Below are 24,395 nucleotides of genomic sequence, written 5' to 3' on the forward strand. Positions count from 1 at the left end.
TCCCCGCCGGAGCAGCAGACCTGGCCGACCTGCCGAGGGAGCCGCTGGACGCGGATGCTACCTTCCAGCTCCAGCTCCAGCTCGCCGGGCTTCAATCTCCCTGACCGGCTGACTCGGCAACAGGAGCCGGCCCGGCGTGAGATCGCTCGGGGAGAACCGCGCCGCCGAAGGATGACCGACGCCGACCCGACACTGCGGGGGTCTGGAGGCCACCAATGCCACACTGTAGTGGGTACCCGACTGCCGCTGAGGGAAAGTCCGGTCAGACTTCGATGGACGAGCCGCAACTCTCCGACTTTGCCGGAGACCAGCTTCCGAACCAAACAGCTCTTCTCAGAGCTAACGTAAAAAAACGGCCTTTTCTAAAGCCGTTTTTTTTCATAACAAGGTTATGAATTACGAACCGTCGAAGCCATTCGACAACAAAGACGGCCCTTTTCAGGGCTACCATAAGCCGTCAAAGCCATTCGGCGACAATATATATATATATATACAGATTAAATTAACACCAAAATGAACGTTACGGAATTTCACAAAATTTAACCTTTCGTTTTTACAATATTCCCTTTTCCCCATTTTTCCTTTTTCCTTTCATCATTTCTCTTTCCCTTATTTCCCTTTTCACTTCATCTTTCCCTTTTTATTTTTGTCTCCTTTCCCCTTTCCATTTCCCCGTTTTTCCTCGCGCGTAAATCAGTCCAATATTTTTTAGCCTATACACACATATCAGAAACACTGAAATCGAATCGTAAAATATTTAGTATAGCGTGTGTTGCTTTTACTCCAACAGATCACGCTGTTTTTAAAAAAAAACAAAAAAAACATGTTTTTACCTGTCAAAGATGTGACATCTATATAATAGTAGGTATATAAAAACACGCGCGTATTCGAATACAACGTTGTGCCAGAATTTCAAAGCAATCGATGAAGTACTTTCGGAGATCTAAGATTTTGAATAAACGAACGTTTACATTTTTATTTATTAGATGATAAACGCGTAAACTTTTGCAAATTTGATTTACGTTATAATTTTTTTCATTTCACACATTATATTACATGTCGTAACTGGATTAGTCGAAGCGGTTCGATTTTAAGTTATTTACTCGGTATAACAAAAGCCTTAATAAATTTAAATGAATTCAGCACCGAATTCAATTACAATAAAAATCACCCTAACAACCGTATACTATTTTTTCAATAAACGTAACTGAAAGGAACACGGTAGACTAAAAGCATTAATAACGTAAACATTTTAACGATGATAATAATATTAAAATAAAGTAACTTGGAGTTTCCATTAATATTGCTGTTATCGACAACAATAACCCCCACTATCGTGGTTATTATTCCTGTTAGTATATAATACTTTTATATCCCCCGAGTCCTAAATATAATAGAGATGAACCGTGTATCATGCCGATCTATTATGAACGACCTCTCACCCAAATTGTACTTCACATTTGAATACAATCTCCCATACTGCGACAGCTGGGACTTTCCAAACCAAATTAATATCCTTACTCGTCCTTCCGATAAGAAGCTCCGTTTGAGGTCATCGCCGGTTCGGTACCGTAAAAACACTATGTAACGAAGTTTAAAAATCTCTTGGCCATATCTAATCGTCCTTTAAACGATCCTTTTTTCCATTCGGTTTTTATTTTAGCTAACTTACAAGGTAGCCTACACTCCGAAAATTATCGGTACATAATTAAAATACATCTCTAATATATACAACCTTAATAAATCGTTTCCCATTTCCAAATAAGTAATACGACTGAGCGAGTTTAGATAATCGTATACATTAAGTTCAATAAACGACATTTGCGTGTATATATTACAAGCACACACGTTAACGGCATAATCTTAGAGTTATAGGCAATCTACTTATTAACAACCGTGGAACAACTTAAGAGAACAAACAAACCAAAACGTTTTAATTATTCAGAGTGGCTTCTCAAAAACATCGGCAACGGTTAGTTATACAATACTGTATTTCATATCAGACGAGGCACGGTTTCATTTACCTCGCGTTCGAGATACGAAACACAGTCTCTCCAAAAAAAAATTGACAAGCATCCGATACCAGGCTTACTCGGAAAAAGTAAGAAGCTAAATAGTTTCCCCGTGACTTTTTCATCGGTTTTATCTGTATTACACTGAGTGATTTTTCCAATATTACTTAGGTTGATCGAAATGTTAATTAAATAACGAAGAATATTTTTTTTTTATTAAAAAACGAATTCGTTCTAAAAAGTAGTTAATTTTTTTGTTAAGAAAATTACTTGAAGAACAATTTTCTATTTATGCATGACTAAAAATAACGCTTGGGAAGCGCTCTAATATATTACGACTTTATAATTAGAGTGCGCCTCACGCTTTTCTTTTTAGTCATGAATAAACAGAAATTTTTAAAAAATATTTATCTTGAAAAAAAATTGTTTTAATTATTATTAAGATTTTTTTTTGTTTTTATTTATTTCAAGAAAAGCATGTTTTTAAAAATTATTTTTAATTTTTTTATTTTATACTTTTTAGTCTTAATTAAAAGAAATTATTAAATTTATATAAAGCTTGTATAGAGCTAGTAGCAGATGTATGTATCTAACCTTTTCTTTGGCCGAGTCGCTACCTCTTTCTTCAGCGTTATAGAATCTTGTTTGTTTTCTTTCCTACAAGATAGCCGAAATTCGGTGATTTTAAACACACATTATAAATAATTTCCGAGAAATTGTATTATTCCGTTTTTATTTCCTCCGCCGAACTGAAGAACTGAATTGTTTTAAATCAATCGTATTTGAACAAATGAAATTTTCTTAAGTTATAAAACATCGTCATAAATTGGTTTTTACCACATTTTTTCTTTTTTAATCGTACGAGTATTAAAACTGACAAGTAAGTTTTTACTTTCAGGTGTTAATTTTTTAACAAAATATATTTATATGCAGTTTTATTGTAGATTATAATCAGGAGAATTAATTTCCATTATTATTAACGATACCAGTTATTTACAGTTTAATCAGATAATTAGCGTACAGACATTTGTTTTTACTTTCTGTACGAAGTAAAGGAAGTTTTGTGATCGCGAAAAATTTCAGATTTCAACGGAAATATCCATTTTTACCATCCCTGAATCCATTTTGACTAGTTTCGACGTAAAGTCTGTACGTGCGTACTTATGTATGTATGTACGTATCTCGCATTACTCAAAAACGATTAGTAATGTATGTTGAAATTTTTTATTTAGGACAGTTGCAACATCTTGTGCACCTTCCCTTTTGGCTGCAATCAACTGAACCAAAAGTATCCAAAAAAAAAACCAAAAATCCAAAAAAAAATTTGCATTTTTAACTTTTTCGTAACTGTAGTAATAAGCCATCATTGAGAACTTTTCAATGATATGAAGTGGTACTTATTTTCATCGGTTCCACAGTTATAGCCAAATAAAACTCTAATTAATCAAATATTTGGATCTTACAACGGAATGCACATCGGTTTGAATCAGACTTCATTCCTTTTAACTTTTTTTTTCTTAATTGAAATATATTGATTTATTAATAATTATTAACCTGTGATAATAAGAAACTTTTACAATAAATAATTATTCAATAACAAAAAATTATGGAAAAAAATAATCACAAGTTATTAGTGAAATAAAATTTTAAAAACCTTTATATGTAATCTAATGGAGATTATTACATATGTGTATATGTAATATACACACATAAGATGGTGAAACATTATTAGATTATTTAATAGTAATTGAAAATTATAATTTAGATTCGTATTACTTTTAGATTTTCTGGTTTAATTTCTGTTTAATTTTATCTCCATTAAAGTTAACTACAGACCGAATGAAAAATCACAAGAATAACATATACACTGAGGTACACATGCCCGATCTTTAATAAATTGCAAAAAATTCTTATCTTTTATTTCATGCTCCTCTAATATTATCGAACAATATTCTCCGGAAGTAGGAAATGATCATCATTTCGTTTGTTTTTTGTTGCCAATAATTTAATCGCTCTTTAGTTTGATGAAATTCTTCTCATCTTAATTTGTGTACGCGTTCTCTAGTTTTCAAATTTTCTCTCTCTTCATATTCATCATCCTCTCTAAATCTTTTTATTCTTTCCTTGGTCTTAACGTTTTCTTCCTCTTTATATTTATCACCTTCTCTTTATGTAATAACAAAAAAAACTTTGAAAAATATCAGAAGTTTTTAATGAAATAAAATTTTATGTACTTTAAAAATATGTAAATGTAATTTAATAGGCACACAAGGAAGTCATGTGTTGTCTACATCAGATTTTTTTACTATCGTGTACGTTACAATTTGTTCAACTAGTGAACAATAAGCAACCCTCCCCACGGCCCGATCAGATGAGAATTATATGTATGATATATTAATGAGATGTAGACTTGTATAGACTTACGCCGACAATTCCTGAGACGTGGGGTGAATTGAACCGTAACCACCAAAGTACATCGGTATCCACCTAGTATTCGATTCCGTTTAATAAAAACAACTAACTTTTACTAGAATTTGAACCTCAGAATCTTCGACTTCGAAAATCGGCTGTTAAACGACTGGCACTTGATCTACTCATACTGAATCGACAGTCAAAAATCAATCGCTACATCTTATCGATTCAGTTCTCTTCCTCAAGATGTATGACGTCGGGAAATCAATTTAATTAAGGTTGCAAGATTTGAGGACACGGCTAAACCACTATAAGCTAAGAAACCACGTAATTAACTTAACTACGAGTTATAACATAAATCTGGCCGCCATGTAAAATCTTAAAACATAAAACTGCCACTTCTATTTGTTTACCAGACAATCTTGGTGTAAATCAAAATTTTATTAAAATTTACCTCAATGATTTCTTTAGTCATAAATTACTATTTAAAAAAAAGACATACAGAAACAGAATAGAACCTAAGCATTTCCCGATTATCGTTTTCCAATAAGTAATTTCTTATACTGATGAGAAGAACATGCTGCATCTAACTATTGGAAGAACGTTTTTATATACAAACTACAATGGTAAGTCGATTGTCCGGATTAACTCCAAGGCCGAATCGGGATAATTAAAAAATTAAAAAAAAGCCTATCATATGTACTGGACATACCATTCTAATATCTACTGGGTATCACGCGTAATAAAAAGACCTAAATATAAAAAAAAAAATTATTGTATTTTATTAACATTAAAACGATATTCACAACATCGTATAATGTAATAAAAAATAAATAAAAAAAAAAAACAGAAAATAATCTTTTTCAAAAACTTCGACGAGTAGAAATTTGAACTAAAAATAAATCAGAATTTATGAACATTATCTGAAAGAAATGAAAGTTTAAGTTTGCTATTTTCATTAGCCAAAGTACTGAACAATAAAAAAGAACTTCCCACTAATTAATTCAAAATATAATTAAAACATTTTCCTTCAGAACAACAATATTACTCTGTCGAAGAATTTATAATTTTCTTCATCTCGCTCAACACGTATATAAATATTTTACTTAGCTAATGTATACGTTACAATCTGTTCAACTATTATAAATTTGAAAGCATCTTGCAGGTGAAGGTCACACGCTCTTTCCCCTTTCGCTGTCTAAGGTTTCTCCTCATTCCTCCTTTACAACGGTAATAATGAAATATTGAATTGTCCCTTTTCTCTCTACAGGCCCGCTTTTTGTCAACTATCTTACGTATTTATTAACAAAATATTTATCGCATTAGTCTGGGGCGCATAAGAAGTTACTATCTCGCATCTGAAACATTTTATTTTAGATAAAATATTTCCTAATTTTCCCACACGTTCAAAAATTTGTAAATGTTACGGTTAAATTTAAATATGGACTTTAAAACTGAAAAATTCGTAAAAACTTACAAAATGTAAATAGATTATAATCTGAAATAAATTTTAAGTTTGTATCACCTGATAAATTTATCGTATTTTCGTCAGTCATCTTATTGTAAGTTCACTAGGATGCGTAGTAAGTGGTCATTCCGCAATCTTTCTTTACGAAAATCTTCTACTTGAAGGTTTTCTGCGCACCTGCGCACCTAACGCATTTTCTCCAGTAATCTATTGTTACGCGGTTTACGGAATTTTCAACCTTGAAACAATTTCCGCCTTTTTGTGTCGGTCAGTGGCATTTTCTCTTTAAGCAAAGAATGATACCTGGCAACCAATTTACGAACCGTTCTCGGAATATATCACCGTTCATTTCTTCGTAGAAGTCCCCCGTATGCCACGACTGAAAAACGAGAGCACAGTTTTTTATAAAACCAAGTTCGTGGCGATCAGCGTGGCATTTAATTAAACAGAGTACTTTCCCGACCGGAACCTTAAGGTCACCACTGATTGTTGAATTTTTCCAGGTATATTTCTTGGAATAGTAATGTACACACCGCATTGTTGTCTGTAAGTTTTCGCATCGTAGTATCTTTGATTACGTGTGAGTTATAATGTTATAAAACGAATAGGAAAATCGATGTTGCCGCCGACTGTGCAAAACGAGGAGTCATACGTTTTTTAAACCGTCAAAACGTTAAGCCGGCTGAAATTCATAGGCAGCCGGTTGCTGTGTACGGTGATAATGTAATGAATGAAAGAAACGTCCGAAAAAGGTGTAAAAGGTTTACAAATAACAGAATTAACGTGCACGATGAAGAACGTTCGGGGAGGACCTCTATAATCACCGAGGACCTGTTGAAACGCGTCGAAATCAGAAAAGATCGTCGGTCAACGACTTCCGACCCGGCCCCTCATTTTCCTGATATTTCAAGAGCTGTTATCGGTCGCATTGTTCATCACCGTTTAGGCTTCAGGAAGGTTTGTGTACGTCGGGTGCCGCACGTGTTAACGGAACGACACAAAAAAATCCGAAAGGGATCTGCTTTGGAATTTTTGATGCGCTACACACGAAAAGGTGACGGGTTGCTAAATTTAGTTGTTACGGGCGATGAAACACGGATTTCGTATTACACACAAGAGAGAAAGCGGCAGTCAAGTGAATGGCGTCATCCTCAATCACCAACCAGACCGACAAAAGTCAAACCACAGCTATTTGGATGCAAAGTGACGGCCACAGTCTTTTGGGATCGGTTTGATGATACGTGGAACGACTATAAATGGAGAAGCCAATTGCGAAACTCTTACGGAGTCCCAAAACTCCCAAACGACTACGGCGCGTCATTCAAAATCGGCGACGTGGGCGGCTGACTGACGGCGTCGAACTGCTGCTCGATAATGCACGTCCGCATGCTGCAGGTCCGACAAGTGATTTACTGAAAACATTTGGATGGGAAAACATGCGAAAAAATTTTTTTTTGAGCGCTAAGCAATTCGCGGGAGACGATGAACTTAAAAATGCTGTTATTCAGTGGCTAAATGGACCGGTGGCAGAAGAGTACGACGAGGGTACATTGAAGCTGGTGTATCGCTCCGATAAATGTCTTAATTCATATGGCGATTATATAGACGTAGTATAAGGTAAAAAATAACAAAGTTTAAAAATATTTATAGTTTCAGAATAATTTCTTTTTACAATGAAACGGTCTTTATTTTAGAGGTGACCTCTCGTAAATTATTGGTCGAGAATTATTTTGACTATTTTGTGCGTTTTCCTTAAAAAATTTACCTGAAGAAGAACAATGTCAGACTTTTCCAATACAAACTTTCTGCCGCCATTACACATACGAAAGCTGAACCCTAATTGTCTAACAGTTTTCCGCGCGGAATACGCAGACCAGGTAAAATGTTTTTTTTGTTTAAATATCTTTAATTTTACTGCACATCAGATACTTTCCTCTATCGTAAAATTCTTAAATGGAAGGACGAACTATATCTTTATTAAAAGCGTCTAGATCGGTTACCTACTTGGTCAGAAAAATTTATTCCGAGGCGATTCAAAAGAATTTTCGCATAATTCGTCTTGGACTAGCGCTTTTTCATTACCTTCACGACAAAAATTTTGTTGAATACGCACCGATACAGTGCACATAGATGCGGTACTTCCTGCGTTGCATTAAAAACTTCCTTAATAATAGCATTAGGTTTTCTGTAAACAAGTTCATTTAAACAATTATATATCCTACAAATCATTTTTTATACATTGTTTCCAAAGATGAAGACTGTTTGCTGCCATTTTAAAACGGCAAAGATTTTAAATTTTAAATAGACTGCCAAAGATGAATGGTTTGCTGCCGTTTTAACTTACACGCTTCCGCAATTAAAATAATGTAACTTTTACAATTGGAAGATCACCCAAAGAAACTGTACGTACGATCGATATAAAATCGTAATCTAAAGTGGTCGAAAATACATTATAAACGTTGCGTATGCGATGATAAACATGATGTAACTACGTCTTAAAGTAGTAAACATAGAACATAGACTACTAATAAAAAAAAACCGAATAATATAAATGATAATTATGCGAGTTTTTTATTTAACACATTTTCCTTTATACTTGATAACAATAGAAAAAGGATGAAATATACGCGAAAATACTTTCAATTTTTTTGAATGAGATAATCTTATTCTAAACATAAAATACCTTACGCGAGGTTACTGAAAAAGTTTATTTTAATTTTTTATTTAGTTATCTACTAAAAATACTATATTTGTGATGCGGGTTTCTTAGATTTCGTTTTCCGTATTTGCGTGGTAAATGTTGTGCGAGAGGTGATGTACAGGTCGTATGCGCTACTCCCTGCTGCAGAACACGACAGGTGGGGAGCAAGAAAACAACATTTTTATAAGTCGCGTGACCTTCACCGCTAGATGATTTCAAATCTATTATATTGAACAATAAGCAAGCTCCCCTCGGCCCAATTAGATGAGGATGATATGTGTGACGTGTAAAATAGGTGTAATCTTGTACAGACCCGGGCCAGGTATTCTTGAAACGCGTGTGGTTAATTTAACCCCAACCACCAAAGTACACCGATCTATCTAGTATTCAGACCTGCATAAAAGCAATTAACTTTTATTCGAATTTGAATCTCAAAACCGGTGGCGGCTCGTAGCTAAAATTAGCTACTCCAGAAATTTTTTTCTGGGTCATTTCAAGGCCGTGGTTAAAGCATTCCGTAAAATAAAAGAACCGAAATAAAATGAATCAAACAGAATGGCTGGAAGCAGAATAATAATCTAACTCTACACTTTATCAGATTCAAGAATGCGGTACACGGTTTTAACTCTGTTTAACCGAATAACTAATAAAATATCAATACAGATAATATTTTTTAGTGTAACTTAATAAAATGTTAGCTTAAAAACACTATAGTCCAATGGTGCCTAATTTAAATCTCTATGTACACAGAAACAAATACGTAATTACTTTTTACTAATTACCTTCCAGCGTGTTGACAGATTTTGCAATCAAAGAGCCCTTTTTTCTGCCATCTCCTGATCGCTACTGAAAAAACAACTAAACCGCTTTCATAATCCTTCCACCGACTAAATTAGAAAATGAAACGAACAAGGGACGTTCCATACACACGCGAAGCAAAAAAAACCTACCTTCCATCAGCACGCCAGGGTCGACAATACGGGAGCGACAATTGTCGCACTTTCTCACTCACTCTCTCTCTCTTGCAGCCTCGTGCACAGCTTCCTATGTGCGCACGCGCCAACAGCCAAGCACCACGCCGCTGGAACTGTGAAGCGCTCAGTCCCATACAAAGATTTTTGTATGGGACTTTTTCATAAATCGGGGGATGGCTACTGACATTAAGCTTAAGGATTATATATTATACGAGTATAAAGAAAGAATTAAAGAAGAAAGGACTCTGTATATTAAATTTTATCGATAACATCAAGTAGAAATTGGGGTGCTGCAGTTCCACAGTGCCTATACGCGAGCCGCCACTGCTCAAAACCTTTGACTTCGAAATTCAGCTGTTAAACAACTAATTTGCGACGACGAGTTACCCGCTTGTCTGCCCTGGTCTGTACATAAATGTGTGCTCAAATAATTTTCATTAACGCCATTTTCATTTTGAGTTGCGATTTATTTTGTAATTATTTTATACGTTCAAGTATTTATTTTAGTATTATTTCATGCAGTTATATTTGAAATAATTAATATGGATTCTAATTAATAATCTTTTATTTTATAATTAACTGTATGCATTTTGGGGGATGCTGCACCGCTCAAGATTTGAGGATAATTTCTTTCATTCATCCAGACTTATTTATGATATTTCGTTCTTGTGTACCTTAATTTGATTTACATAATGCATTTTATTAATTAACGAACGAAATTAGAAAATTTATTTATTTTTGGATCCAACTAATAGCTACATCACTTTTGATTTTAATTTATTTGATTATTTTTGAGATTATTACAACCGACGGGAAAATAAAATATGAGTAATGCTGTATTTAAATATAGTATAAAGAAATAAATTTATTAAACAAAAAATAATAAATTTAATTCCAACCTGAAAAAAAATATGAGCTCTCAAAATAACCGACTGAAATAATTGGGTATAAAAAATGTCATGTTTATCTATAAGTCAATTTTAATGAGAACGTTCAGTCGTATAAATACGTATACGTCGAGTCGGAGGGTAACAGCAAAACTGTAGCAGATAGAAAATTAAGAAACAGCCCTCAGCGAAGATTTTAGAATCTTTTGGTGGAATTCAAACGTTGAAAAAAATTATATATAACTACGTAAATGTTTAAATCAACTCGGCATTGATGGTTAGTTAAAAAATAAAGTAAACAACAAACAAATTATTCGAAAATGTTTAATATTTCAAACGGCTGACATCAATAGATTTTATAAACAAATAAAACGAACGTTTAAACAAACTGAAGACTTATAACAAATAACGCATAATCAAAATAATCAAAAATATTTACCACGAAAACATTTGACTGATATTTTTTAAATAATAACTGTTAAAATTGTTGAAGATTACGTGTAAAATGTAAACAGTCGGCTAGTCTAGAAACGTTATCTTACAGATTATATAATACCAAAATAACATGAAAATAATTTGTACGAGCTACAAAGAAATAACCTGATAACGGTGCTGTTAAACTTTCCCAGTATTTATATAGAGATAAATTTAAATCTTAATCAGAGATGAAAATTTATTAAAAAAAATCTGACGACGCGGGTTGTTTCTGAAGCACGGCTTACACACACAACTTAATTTAAAATAATTATAATTTTATTTAAATATATTTTTTCGTTAATTTAACTCAACGATTCTAACCGAAGCGTATATAAAATATTTAATTCGTGCGGGTGTGGCGGTACTAGCGGCGACGGTTGGCACTAACTAAACTATTGTAATTTCACAACTTACATAGGACAAATTTCGCTTGTAAGGTCGATAGACTGGTGTAGCCGCGAGGCTTAACGCACCAGGTCAGTCAACCGGGCGATTGAGTTCGAGACCCAGCCAGACCGCGTTACTTTTTTACAGTTTAAATGTTACTCATTGAGGGCTAGGTTGGAGTCTCGTGGAGTACAAACGTGTTTTTTACCAGGTTGTTCTGAGTTTTAGGTTTTTACGTGTTTCTGTTTGTATTTTGTTTCTATTTGTTCGTTAGTTGGTTTCTTTCTGTTCGTTTGTGTTGTTTTTTATGATCTGCTGTTATTTTGTTGTTTTTTTTTTCCAGCTTTTATGTTCGTTTAGGGTTGCCACAAACTTCTTTGAATTTTATTTTATTTTCCCACTATTCGTGGTAATTAACTGTGTTTTGTTTTTGTTCTGTAATATTAATTTCTGTTTTGCGGTTAGATTGCCGTTTTAATGCGTATTTTGCTTTATTATTATTATTATTTTTATTAATTTAAATTATTTTTATTTTGTATTTTTTGGATATTTTGCTTTTTTTACACGATTTACATTGTGGCTTTTAGACTTGACCTACAGTTGCTAGGTCTTATTTATTTTAAATCCCAGCTGCGCAAGTTAATCAGTTGCTTACATTGAGGAATGGGGATTTCTATGTCGAATTTTCATATTTAATTTAGCTTAGAAAAATACTGAGAAGCAGTATTTTCCCTTACGGATGGGAAATCTCGTAAAAAATTTTCCCTCTGATAGGATTGCAATGTTTGCATCGTTCTTAGAAAAATTTCCTTAGTATATTTTTCGACTACTAGGCAGGAGCATCCTCTTCTCGATCTCCGGCGACGTCGATTTCTCATAGGCGTAAGAAAGAATCAAAGCTGCTGCTCAAGAGGGTATGACCTCTAGGACGGGTCTACGGAGTAGCAGGCTCGAAGTGGTGAAGCGTCAAGTCTGCAGTCGGTAGTTCATCGAAGGTTGAAGACGGCTGTAAGGGTGATTTGGAGAGGGAATTTCCTCCCTTGTCGCAGACGTCTCGGGTGGACCCCAGATCGAGTAATGTTCAAGGACAACCGGTGGAAGAGTCTTCGTCGAAACAGCGGTTGAATGATTCTCCCACGGGGGAAGAAGACTCGAAGAAATTGCGAGCTGGTGCCACAGGCCCCATGCCGCCTACTGGGAGTGTCGTAGAGGAGGTGGCTGACAATGGACGCGACGAGTCGGCCCATATGGAGGTCGGCAATGGGAGTGCGAGTTTGGAGGAGGAGGAGGAACAGACCTTCAACGCCGAGTACACTTCCGATATATCATGAAAAGATTGCTTTGCTTCATCGATTACAATCTGAGGTTCGTCTAATACGGATTCACAGATTAAGTGGTGTTCGACTAAATTGTGCGAGTCCGCTTTGCATGTCGAGAAATTTAAGAATGATTGGGATGATCCTGCGTCTGATACGGATGATGTGGCCATATATATATGGAGGTGATAACACGGGCAGTGTCTACGCAGACTCAGGCGGAAGGTGATCTGGGAGATGTTCTGGAGTGGTCCATGTCTGATGAGGAACCGGTTGAAATAGTGATTAGACCCTGGCCGAATGGGGTCACGTACATACAAATATTAAGATCCGGAAAATTTCCATCCGGTGTTTTGGATACTTAGGTGTCAAAACGTATCCGGTGAAATCCGCATATACCCAAATTGGACAATCCCTTCCCTTCTAGAGCTACAGCTTTGCTATAGCACTATCTAGACAGCAAAGTAAAAAAATCCTACATTAAAAAATACTCTGCGGGAATAATTTCTTTATAAATTTTTATTTAAAAACACCTTAATAAAAATATCTGAATTTAAACATTACTTTTTTAATTTAAAAATGATTCCCTTCCGTATAATAATGATTTAAAACGACAGATATTTATAGTTTTCAATCCTAAATCAAGATGACTTGTACCAGAATTTTCTTATCGCAAGATAAAATTTCTCGGCTGAATCCTCTCATGCAAAGGCGATCACAACCAGCCGGCGAGGTCATGTGACTTGACCCGGTGTGACTTTTTCCTTTAAGGGTTTGTGAAACCGTAGGTTTATATAAACAAAAAGGTGGATTTTACCATATCTCAAGGAGGAAATTCTACGTGTCATCTGCCAAACTGAGGAGAAAGTAGAGAGTAGGTGCATAACAAGTCGCAGGGGATGTATGCTAGATAGGTTTTGCATACTTAAATCGCAGTATGTTGCCTTTATTATAATGTACAGACATTTCGTAAATATAAAAGAATCTATCCACCCGATTAAATCCGGTGTTATTACATATTATGTTATAAGATATATATTATTCTTTATAAGATACGGTGTCCAACTTCTTTCTTTATTTTTCTGTTTAGCCTCTCAAACTACCGTAAAGTATTATTTCAGAGGATGATATGTATGAATGTAAATGAGGTGCAGTCTTGTACTGTCTCAGGTCGACCGTTCCTGAAAAGCGAGGTTAATTGAAACCCGATCGGCAAAGAACATCGGTATCTACGATATGGTGTCCGACTAGGGACATTACAAGTTATATCCAATTAAAATGGCTTTATAAAAAACTCTCTCGATTTAACAACTAGCAATAAGACTTCCAACAGTCAGTAATTACTTTTGAAATGCAATACCACATTTACTTCCGATAAACTTGGACTGATTTATGAATATTATTATTAGTCATCAAAATACTTATACTTACTAAATACCTAAATGCACAGTACTAAATTCGCCTAAAATGAATAAATACGGAGAAAGATCGCTACAATACTAAATTCTTAAACTATAAAATGATATTTCACTTTATATTACCGATCTGACCAACAAAATAAATAAATTTATGGATAAAAGCAGCAATTTGGACTAGTAAAAATCTTAAACGAGGTAAATATAATTTATAGTAACAAGATATTTTGTGGTAAGTTCACTGACTGGTATCTGGCTGGTATATTCCACTTTACGTTAATATTCGGCTTCTCATTTCACTACCTGTCAATTTAAAGTTTTCAATTGTAGGATAATTTACCTAGTTGCTTGGTAATTTCTAATTAATTACTATTCTTCAATTTTAATAGAATTACGATAATTAAAAACACATCTTTGATATTCATAAAGATATCTAGTGATAAATCAACTGATGACTCGAAACTAAATTGTAAAGGGTGTAATAAATAATAAAAGGATTTATTTGGGTTACAATAGTTTTAATCATTATTATAAAGGAAAGGAAAAATATCTAAATTAAAATAGCAATGTTTAAATAATATTTCAATGTGACAAGAAGGGCATCCTGCTGAAATCACAAGTGTTTATAATCCACAAAGTTCAGAAAAGATATTTCCATCTCAACTTGAAAAACAGCTGACAACAAAGTCGTAATACTTTCCTGGCATTGGTTTATTTATTCTTATATAATGATACGTACAAAAAAAAAAAAAATATATATATATATATATATATATATATATATATATATAAATATAATGAAAAGTTTTATTGTAAAATTATCATATGTTTAAATAAAGAAAAAAGAAAAAATTAATCAGTATTTTTTAATTTTTTCTGCTTTCTCACCTTTAAAATTAACTTCCAAGAAATTTTTTGTTCAGTTTTCTGCATTTACAAGAGGTTATCTCTAAAGTAAAGAAGGTATCATTGTAAAAAAAATTATTCTGAAAATAAATATAAATATTTTCCATTTCTCTTAAACTACACACCTTATACTACTTCTCTATATAATCGCCACATACATTAAAAACATTTATCGTAGCGATATGCCAGCTTCAATATACACTCTCGTCGTATTCTTCTACCGCCTGTCTGATTAACAGCATTATTAATTTCATCGTCACACGCGAATTGCTTACCACTCAAAACTTCTTTCAATCTCCCAAGCAAATGGTAATCAGAAGGACCTAAGACCGGACTATATGATGGTGATCGTAAATTTCCCATCCAGATGTTCTCAGTAAATCACTTGTCGGACCTGCAGAATGTGAACGTGCATTATCGAGCAGCAGGACGACGCCGTCGGTTAGCCGCCCACATCGCCGAATTTGAATGACGCACCGTAACTTACGTTGAGTTTCGCAGTAGACTTCTGCACTTATAGTCGTTACACGTGGCATAAAATCAATCAGCAGTATGCCAAAAGACTGTGGCCGTCAGTATACGTCCAAATGGCCGTCAGTATACGTCCAAATGGCCGTGGCTTGACCCTTTGTCGGTCTGGTTGGTGATTGAGGATGATGCCATTCACTTGACTGTCGTTTTCTCTCTGGCGTGTAATACGAAATCCATGTTTCGCTGCCGGTAACGACTGAATTAAGGAACTCATTCACTTTTTTCTGTGTACCGAATCACAAATTCCAAAGCAGAACGCTTTCGAATCTTTTTGTGACGTTCCGTTAAGACGTGCAACACCTAACGTGCAGAAACCTTTCTGAAGGTCATGAACAATGCGACCAATAACAGCTCCCGAAACATCAGGAAAAACAAGAGCCAGGTCGGAAATCGTTTAGCGACTTCATCTTCAAGGCAATTCAAGAAGTCCTCTGTGATTATCGAGGGCCTCCCGGAAGTTCTTCATCGTGCACATTAATTATATTATTTATATACCTTTCACACCATTTTCGGACGTTTCTTTCATTTATTACATTATCACCGTACACAGCAACCAGCTGCCTATGAATTTCAGCCGGCTTAACGTTTTGATGGTTTAAAAAACGTATTACACCACGTATTTCACAGTCGATTTTTCTATTCGTTTTATAACCATATAACTCACACGTAAAGATACTACAACGTGACTAATTGCAGACAACAATGCAGTGTGTACATTAGTAGCGTGGCCATGAACGACACAGCGTCGCCAACCTTAAGGAGAGAAATTTCGCAGCGGGTTTTAGAGATACCCCTCAGACTATTTTAAATGGAAGACTAAAACAAATTCCACAGAAAAATATACAACCGATAAAAAATTGTCTAAGATTTCTATTTTGGGGTTGGGAAGGGAAAAATTTAATTTTATTATAACGTTTTTTGGGGCAAAATCTTTTTAGAAGTGGTAAAATAAGCGTGCACAGATTTACTGAGCTTAATATAAAGTGAAGTTTTTTGTAAAATTAAAAAAAAAATTGACCCCAATATTTTACCAAATATACATTTTTTTTTGTACGAACATTACCTTACCTTCTTTTTGTTTATTTCGGGTCCCTAGGTCTTTATAATGAATAAATAATAATAATAATTAATTATTAACAAAAATTATAATAAAGGTAATTATAGTTTGTGTATTATTATGATGAAAGGTAAATGTAAAATTACAGCTAATTATAAATAATTACCTTATAAACTAACCTATATAATATAATTTTCCTTGTTTAAAAAAAAATTACATAGACTCTGTTAGTTTGAATTTTACATAATTTACTTTTAAAAACGACAAGTGACATTAAATGTCTTTAAAAATCAAATTAATTTATAAAATGATATTAACCTAGAAAACTTAGAAGAGCAAATTGGATGAAAATAGTAGTTTTATAAACTTATTTTAACTAATGAGGATTTTCTTAACTGTAGTAACACTTTAAAACCAGCTAAAATCCATATTTATTATTATGTAAAATATCGCTTTTAATATCGCACTTCACAGAATAAAATGTCATCTTATGACTTAACATTAAAATAATCATACTATATTTTTATTTGTTTTAGCTTCATTAGGAATATTAGCATAAAGTTTCAAGGCCTGTGGACAAGATGGAAACTACCCCCAACAGAAGCAATCACTCCATTAGTTGATTCCTCCAACCCTTTCCTTATCCTTTATTTCTTCTTACCGGATGTGTACCATAGGGATTGGATCAGCCACCAGCCTGCTTCCATCTATGATATTATATTGTACATTACGGTAATCAGTAAAGCTTTCTTTACAGAATCTCAATAGGGAGCACACTTATGCCAATGTAACTGTCGAAGAACTCTGTCTCTGTTTCCTGTCTGGGGGATTGCAAATAAGTTAAACAAACAGCTCAGTTGCCATTATTTAAAAATTACTGACAGAGTAATAATGTTTCTGTAAAATGTTTTAATTGTATTTTAAACAATTTTACTCATAAAAGCAAAATAAAGCCCTCTTTTAAAAGCTAAAATATTATGTTGAATTCCATGAAAACAGTTGCTGTTGTACGGTTAGAAAGAGGTAAATAATACTAAATTTTAAGAATAAGTGATTGATTTGAAAATTGATCTTAGACAACTTTAAGAAAAGATGCTCTGAGGAACAATACTAATATTATGAGATAGGGCTTTCTCTAAAATATTTACTATATTTTAATACACAAAAAGATAAAAGGGACTCTATTGAGTGTAAGCCAACCTCTCTGGAATGTAACTTAAATTTATTATTTATTTTTGTCTTAATATTTCCTAAAGGAAAATTGACAATATCTCAGAACTTTCACAAGAAAATGCTTTGAACACCAGAATAACATCGGGTTAAGTATCATTAAGTTATAAACAAAAATCGAATACTAAGCAATGATGACTGAAAAAAAGAAAAATATCTGCAAGTCATCTACATAGACAATGAGGCTCTCAGCTTAAAAAAACTTTTACTTAAATTATCTGGTAAAAACTTACATCATAATCCCCACTAGAAGTTCCTCAAAATATAACAAGCAGAGTTCTGAGTTCTACAAAATAAAAAAAGTTATTAAAATCGTTTCATTTGGTGAAAAAAGGATCGATGTGTCAGATTAGGAACCTACCCTTTTTATTAGTCCAAAAAACATGCAGAATACAGACTTTTGTCTAACCCCGATCAAAATTTCTTACAACAAAATTTTACATTACACATTAATTATAATATATTAAAATAAAATTATATGCATGTAAAACTATTTGATAAAAAATAGTTTATGACATTAAACATAATATATACTGCAGAGTAATCAAAGATTAAATAAGCTTAGAATTAAAATAAACCTAAGGGACAAAAATTAATTAAAATAAAAGACAAACCAATATTGTACATTTCTTTTAAAATTTAAAATAAAGGTTTGACCCCTTCCTGGAAAAACTCCTTCATTGACAGGTGAAAAATTTTTATTAACTGTATAAAGCTCTCTCATATTCAATTACAGATTAAAGTAAATCAGAATACAAAAAAAATAACGTTAAGAAAATTAGATCAGTAATATTAAAATTACTATTATCAAAACTACATAGCCTGTACCCAGTACGAGGTGCGACAATAAAGTAATGAAACTGATTTTTCTTTGCAAGATGTGGCAGCCCTGCAGTTTGCGTAGGCACACCATCTTTGACCTTGGTCTATAAGCTACTTCTAGTCCAAGCGGCACATTGATGCAACTGCTCAGTCGTGAGTTATGCTGTAATAAGTGAACACGTGTTTGTGTCTCTTGTCACAGAAATGAAACCGCAAACTATTGCGCAACGGTATGCCATTTCTTTTTGCGTTAAATCGGGTGAAAACGTGACGACAACTTATGGTAAGCTTCAGAAGACTTTTGGAGAGGAGGTTATGTCAAGAGCTCATTTTTAGTGAAGGCAGAACGAATGTTGAAGATGAAGACTGCAGTGGACGACCATCAACCTCACGGACAGATGTCAACTTGATCAGGGTGGGTGAAATCGTACGATCTGATCGAAGATTATCCGTGATAATGATTTCAGAAAAACTCAACATCAATCGAGAAACGGTTCATCTAATATTAACTGAAGATCTTGGTATGAGAAAGATTTGTGCAAAAATGGTCCCCAAAAATCTCACACAACAACAGCGAGAAACACAGTAAAATGTGGCAGCCGATCTGTTAGAGCAAACGGAAATCAATCCAGATTTTTTGAGCCGTGTTATCACTAGTGATGAAGGTTGGATTTTTCAATACGATCCAGAGACAAAACACCAAAGTTCGCAATGGTGCTCAAAGGGATCACCCAAACCAAAAAAGCTCGCATGTCAAGGCCAGAAGTGAAATGCATGCTTGTGTGTTTCTTCGATTCCAAGGGAATTGTTCATAAACAGTGGGTGCCTCCTGGACCAACATTCAACCAATATTTCTACAAAGAAATTTTGGAAAGACTTCATAAACGAGTTCTTCATGTCCGTGCCGACATTGCTGATAATTGGATTCTGCATCACGATAATGCGCCATCCCATACTGCTCTGTCAGTATAGCAATTTTTAACATCAAAACAGATTTCAGTACTACCACAGCCACCTTATTCACCAGATATCGTTCCGTGCGACTTTTTCTATTTCCAAGAGTCAAAATGGCGGTCAAGGGACACCATTTTCAAACAACACAAGATATCCAAAAAGCTGTGACGAGGGTCTTGGAGGATATTACAGAAGATCAGTTCCAGAAATGTTACAGTCAATGGCAGAAGCGCTGGAATAAGTGTGTGCAATCAGAGGGGAACTACTTTGAAGGAGACAACACTAAACATGACTAAAATGGTAAGCAACATTTTTTTTCACATCAGTCTCATTACTTTATTATCGCACCTCGTATATGCGTATGTTTTCTTTTCAATTCTAAATTATATTTTAATGGAAGTTAGATAAGTTGTATTATTTTACCTAAACTAAAGGTTTGACATAAAAGGTAAACTTTTATCTCGACCACTTCTGAGATGTGTCGATAACTGAAATCTAACTACCAGATAACATCGATATCCACGATCTAGTATTCAAATCTTGACTTATAACCTACCTTCACTTCAATGTCTGAGAATTTATAACTATTCTATTATAACTTCATAGACTGTGAATCATTCAATCTGAATTGAATATCTCCTTTTAAATACAAATATTAGTCCTTCTATTAAATCTATTCAAGATATAAGTAAACCATTTCTAACAATAAATAAAAACAATTCAAATACAGTAATACTAATTCATCAATTAACAGTAATATCTACAAATACCTCTTTTTACACCAAAGATTGAATCGGAAAATTCAAGCTTTTAAGTGAATCCGCGCAGATGAAACATTTAATAGTAAATAAAAATTTTAAAATGTTCACTTTCAGTGGAGAATATACAATTTAAATTATCTTATATTATAAAATTTAGTATTTATAAATTTAGTTATTATAAAATTTACAAATATGTTAATATTAGATCTCTTGGAGCTCCTTGAAAGAGGTAGAGAATGAGTTTTTAAAATATAAAGCCGGGGTCAGAATACTGTCTTGCATCCATAAATAAGAATCACAGAATAATATCTAGCAAAATATATATTCTTACTTATCTACATATTTGTAAATGCAGTGTGACCTTGTGTAAAAAAAAAATAATATTAATCATTTTTAAAATAGTCACATACTTTTTTTTTTGTCTTCAGTCATTTGACTGGTTTGATGCAGCTCTCCAAGATTCCCTATCCTATCTAGTGCTAGTCGTTTCATTTCAGTATACCCTCTACATCTACATCCCTAACAATTTGTTTTACATATTCCAAACGTGGCCTGTCTACACAATTTTTTCCTTCTACCTGTCCTTCCAATATTAAAGCGACAAGTCACATACCTAAAAAATACAAAAAAATAACAACATGCATCTCTTTCGGAAATATATTTATTATGGCACTGTTGTCATGTTAATAAATTATTAACCTGTTTTAAAAGATCAACACATTTATTTTTAAAGATATTAAAAAGATATCTTTTATAGATATTTTACTCTGCAACAAGTTTTTAATTAATACAAATTTAAGAAAACAAAAAAATCCTGAAATGGTCTTAAATATTAATTTGGCACATAGAAATAATACAGACTAAAAGAACACCTTCTAAATTATTTATTTTGAGCTCACTATGTTTATATACTATATGGACATATTTGCTTTACTGTTGTTTCGCACATTTATTAGTTTTAATACGGACTTTAATCACTTCAATTCATACATATAGATAATTACTGTTTTGCTGTGAAGCTCCTTAACGAAATGCTAAGTTTGTCATTATTAAATATTCATTACGCTTATTGCTTTACTGTATACTCCAACCTAAGCATATATCACTTTGGGGTCCCTCAAAAAGTGAGAATGAGTTTCCAATATATAAAAATATTTTACCTTATCATCATTTGGTGCAGTAAATGTGAATCATATAATCAATATTAAAAAAAACAAAATAAAAATATTATCTTTTTCTTGTATCTATATTTATGAATCTACACTTTTTCCTAAAAAGATTATTCACCTACTCTAAAAAAAATAACAATATTCATCCCTACCATACCAGACAATAGAAATGTTTTCGTATAACTCAACACAAAACTGCAGCTTATGAGAAGGCCGAAATTAGACTTCTTCCTCTGCCTTTTGACTTCTAACTCCACCTATTTTTTATTATAATTAATTGTTTTTAATGCTCACCTGGTCAAGGTTTTACCATGATTTCCCTTGATACATTGGGCAAATGCTGCGATTTGTTGCTTTTTTAATCCATAGAGTAGTGTGTCTGCCCATTCCTGTGATCTATATAATTAAATTATTATGAACCGATCAGAAAAACAGATTATTTATTGTATGTTTTGTGACATTCCTCTGATCAAAGTTTACAATGGTTTCCCTTGATTCATCCAGGCAACTGCTGAGACATTTCTGTTACTTATCTGTGGAATAAAAATTTATCCATAATATCTAATTATACACAAATCAAATTAAAAAATATATTTATTTATCTTAGATTGAATTTTAACACTTAAGTGATTATGATTAATTAACCTAATTAATTCCTTTTTTATAAAAAAAAAAAAAAGGATAGAAAGAGCTAATCTAATATTATGTGTTCTATACTAGTGCAATAATTATAAATTAAGCTACTTATATATTCATCAATTAAAGGATTTAACTCCGTACACAATAATATTGACTTAATTAATTTTAAGTTATTGCTATAACCAGAAAATATATTTTTTTTTATTTCCACTGTGCAATCAACTTCTGAAATCTTGAAAACACATCATTCATGTTTACTATTGCAAAAATTGAAAAAACCCAACGTAACCGAGATAATCTGTGCCAAATGTTTTATGGTAATTGCAGTAATTTATATGAATAAAAATCGGTATGAATCAAATTAAGTAACTTATGCATCTATATTATTTGAATAAAATGATAACACCCCCAAATTTTACAGACTAAATTTGGTTACAGTGCAAATAAAAAATCAATACCATCAATCTCTGGATATAAACAGAAAAATTACTAGTTACCTATCAGAAAACTAGAAAAATCATTGTAAAACATTGATCAGAGCAATGTTAAGAAACACAGAAAAAATTTATTTAAAATATTTTATTTTAAAAAGAAGCAGGATAGTTTCTAGGTAACAGTTTCTCAATTATCTTGCTGTTATACATTGATGGAAATTATCTGGTAGGAGTAAATGTAGCAATGAATTGCACAACTTAAATTATAACACAACTTTTATAAAAGTTTTTATGTAAATTCAGTTTCGATATGGAATAAGTAATGACACAAATTCATCACTTATTCCTTTTAAAGCATGTGAGAAATAAAACTAGCTTTCCTAAGACAAATTTTTTCACAAATAACTAAGTGTTAAAATAACAATAGAATTTGTAAAATTACCATTCATTCAAATTCATTTATTTAAAATTTTTATGCGAGGCTGGATTTAAAAAAAAAGCTCGTATATTAATTATATTAAACTGCAATAAATGGTAAAAAAAATTCCCTTTAAAATATTTTTATTGATATGGTACTGTGGTGAATGTCACGCGGAACTCTGCAATGGAGCCGACTGGGAGTAGGAGGTCTGTCCTCCTCTCCCTAGTGGACCAGACCGGAGTTCATAAACCCCATGGTTTATTAAAGTTTAAGTTGAATTTACTAAGGGAACTAGGACTAAATTTAATTGTTGCGATCAACATGTTTGGTGGTATGTTGTTATTTTGTTTCTAATTATGAGACATTCACGGAATTGGCTCATAATAAGTAGAACTAGGTGCTGGGTTCACGTTTCTGCGAGCTAGGTTAGCTATTTCAGAGGGATACGTTGTAGGACATTCAAGATGTCTGGACAAGGCCTACAGCGAAGGCAATAAGTTGAGTTATTAAATCACCGATGCAAATGTCTGCTGAGGCATTTACATCGGTGGCATCCCAACAAGACCAGGCTTATTACTATGAGATGTAAAAAGTCAGAGGCCGATAGACGACTCCCGTTAAAGCCCAACAGGGCAAGGAACAGGGGGGTGGTGTGGCGACCAGAACTTCAATAGGCGGGTGTCTTCCCCTACGGAATTGGGATGATATGACATCCACTACACTTCATCTCTACCTCCTGTACATTTTTTACAAGAACTTAATGAATTTAATACCTAATCATACAAAATTTAAGTCTCCCATCAGCCCTTTTATGAGATATTAACTGAAGTCAATTATAAAAGAGTGTGTGAGCATTCGCACAGATATGCAATTACACTTTTTTCTTTTTTTTTTGCCAGATACTGCATTATCCTCTGACCAGAAAATATATTTCAACTGGTAAGTTTTGACAATAAATATTTTTCCTCAAAGTAAAAAATAAATGATTCTTTTATTATAATTAAAAGAATTTAATTAATTGTTATACGAGTGAGAAAACAAGGTAAAAGTAAGAACATGGTAAGCAAATGGTGCTGGTGGTGGTGGCTGTGTAAGTCATAATTAACTACTTTGTGATCATCATCATCATTATAACTTATCAGTAAAATATAGTGAGCACATCTCAGTGTAAGTGCAGATCATGATTAACATGGAGGCCTAGTGCAATTTCTTTGAATATCAAATTAATTTGAATTTTACATCACTGCTCTACCTAAACCCAGCTCTGTGATTGCTTTGTACATCATTTTTTCCACCAAACTATTTTCAGAAAAGTATTTTTTCACCAAGAACAGGATTAATGTGTGTAAAATACAATACATTCATTCAACTTTGGTTTTAGGAATCAAAAATATATGAAAATACAGCATTGATCACCTCATT

The 24,395-nt window shown here is 33.2% G+C and overlaps 1 protein-coding gene and 1 long non-coding RNA gene across 2 annotated transcripts in view; one reads left to right on the plus strand and one right to left on the minus strand.

Annotated features, from left to right (window-relative positions):
- Positions 1 to 24,395, plus strand: part of LOC142331404 (neuropeptide F receptor-like) — a 331,062-nt gene that overhangs the window by 240,193 nt on the left and 66,474 nt on the right. The gene's annotated exons all lie outside the window — the stretch shown is intronic.
- LOC142331406 (uncharacterized) overlaps positions 1 to 24,395 on the minus strand; it is a 58,180-nt gene that overhangs the window by 32,935 nt on the left and 850 nt on the right. Inside the window, exon 2 of the long non-coding RNA XR_012757989.1 lies at positions 21,774 to 22,012. This is a non-coding gene — a long non-coding RNA (uncharacterized LOC142331406). The remainder of the gene's footprint in view (positions 1 to 21,773; positions 22,013 to 24,395) is intronic.

The sequence above is a fragment of the Lycorma delicatula genome, chromosome 10 (assembly GCF_047948215.1).
Source record: "Lycorma delicatula isolate Av1 chromosome 10, ASM4794821v1, whole genome shotgun sequence".
NCBI lineage: Eukaryota > Metazoa > Arthropoda > Insecta > Hemiptera > Fulgoridae > Lycorma > Lycorma delicatula.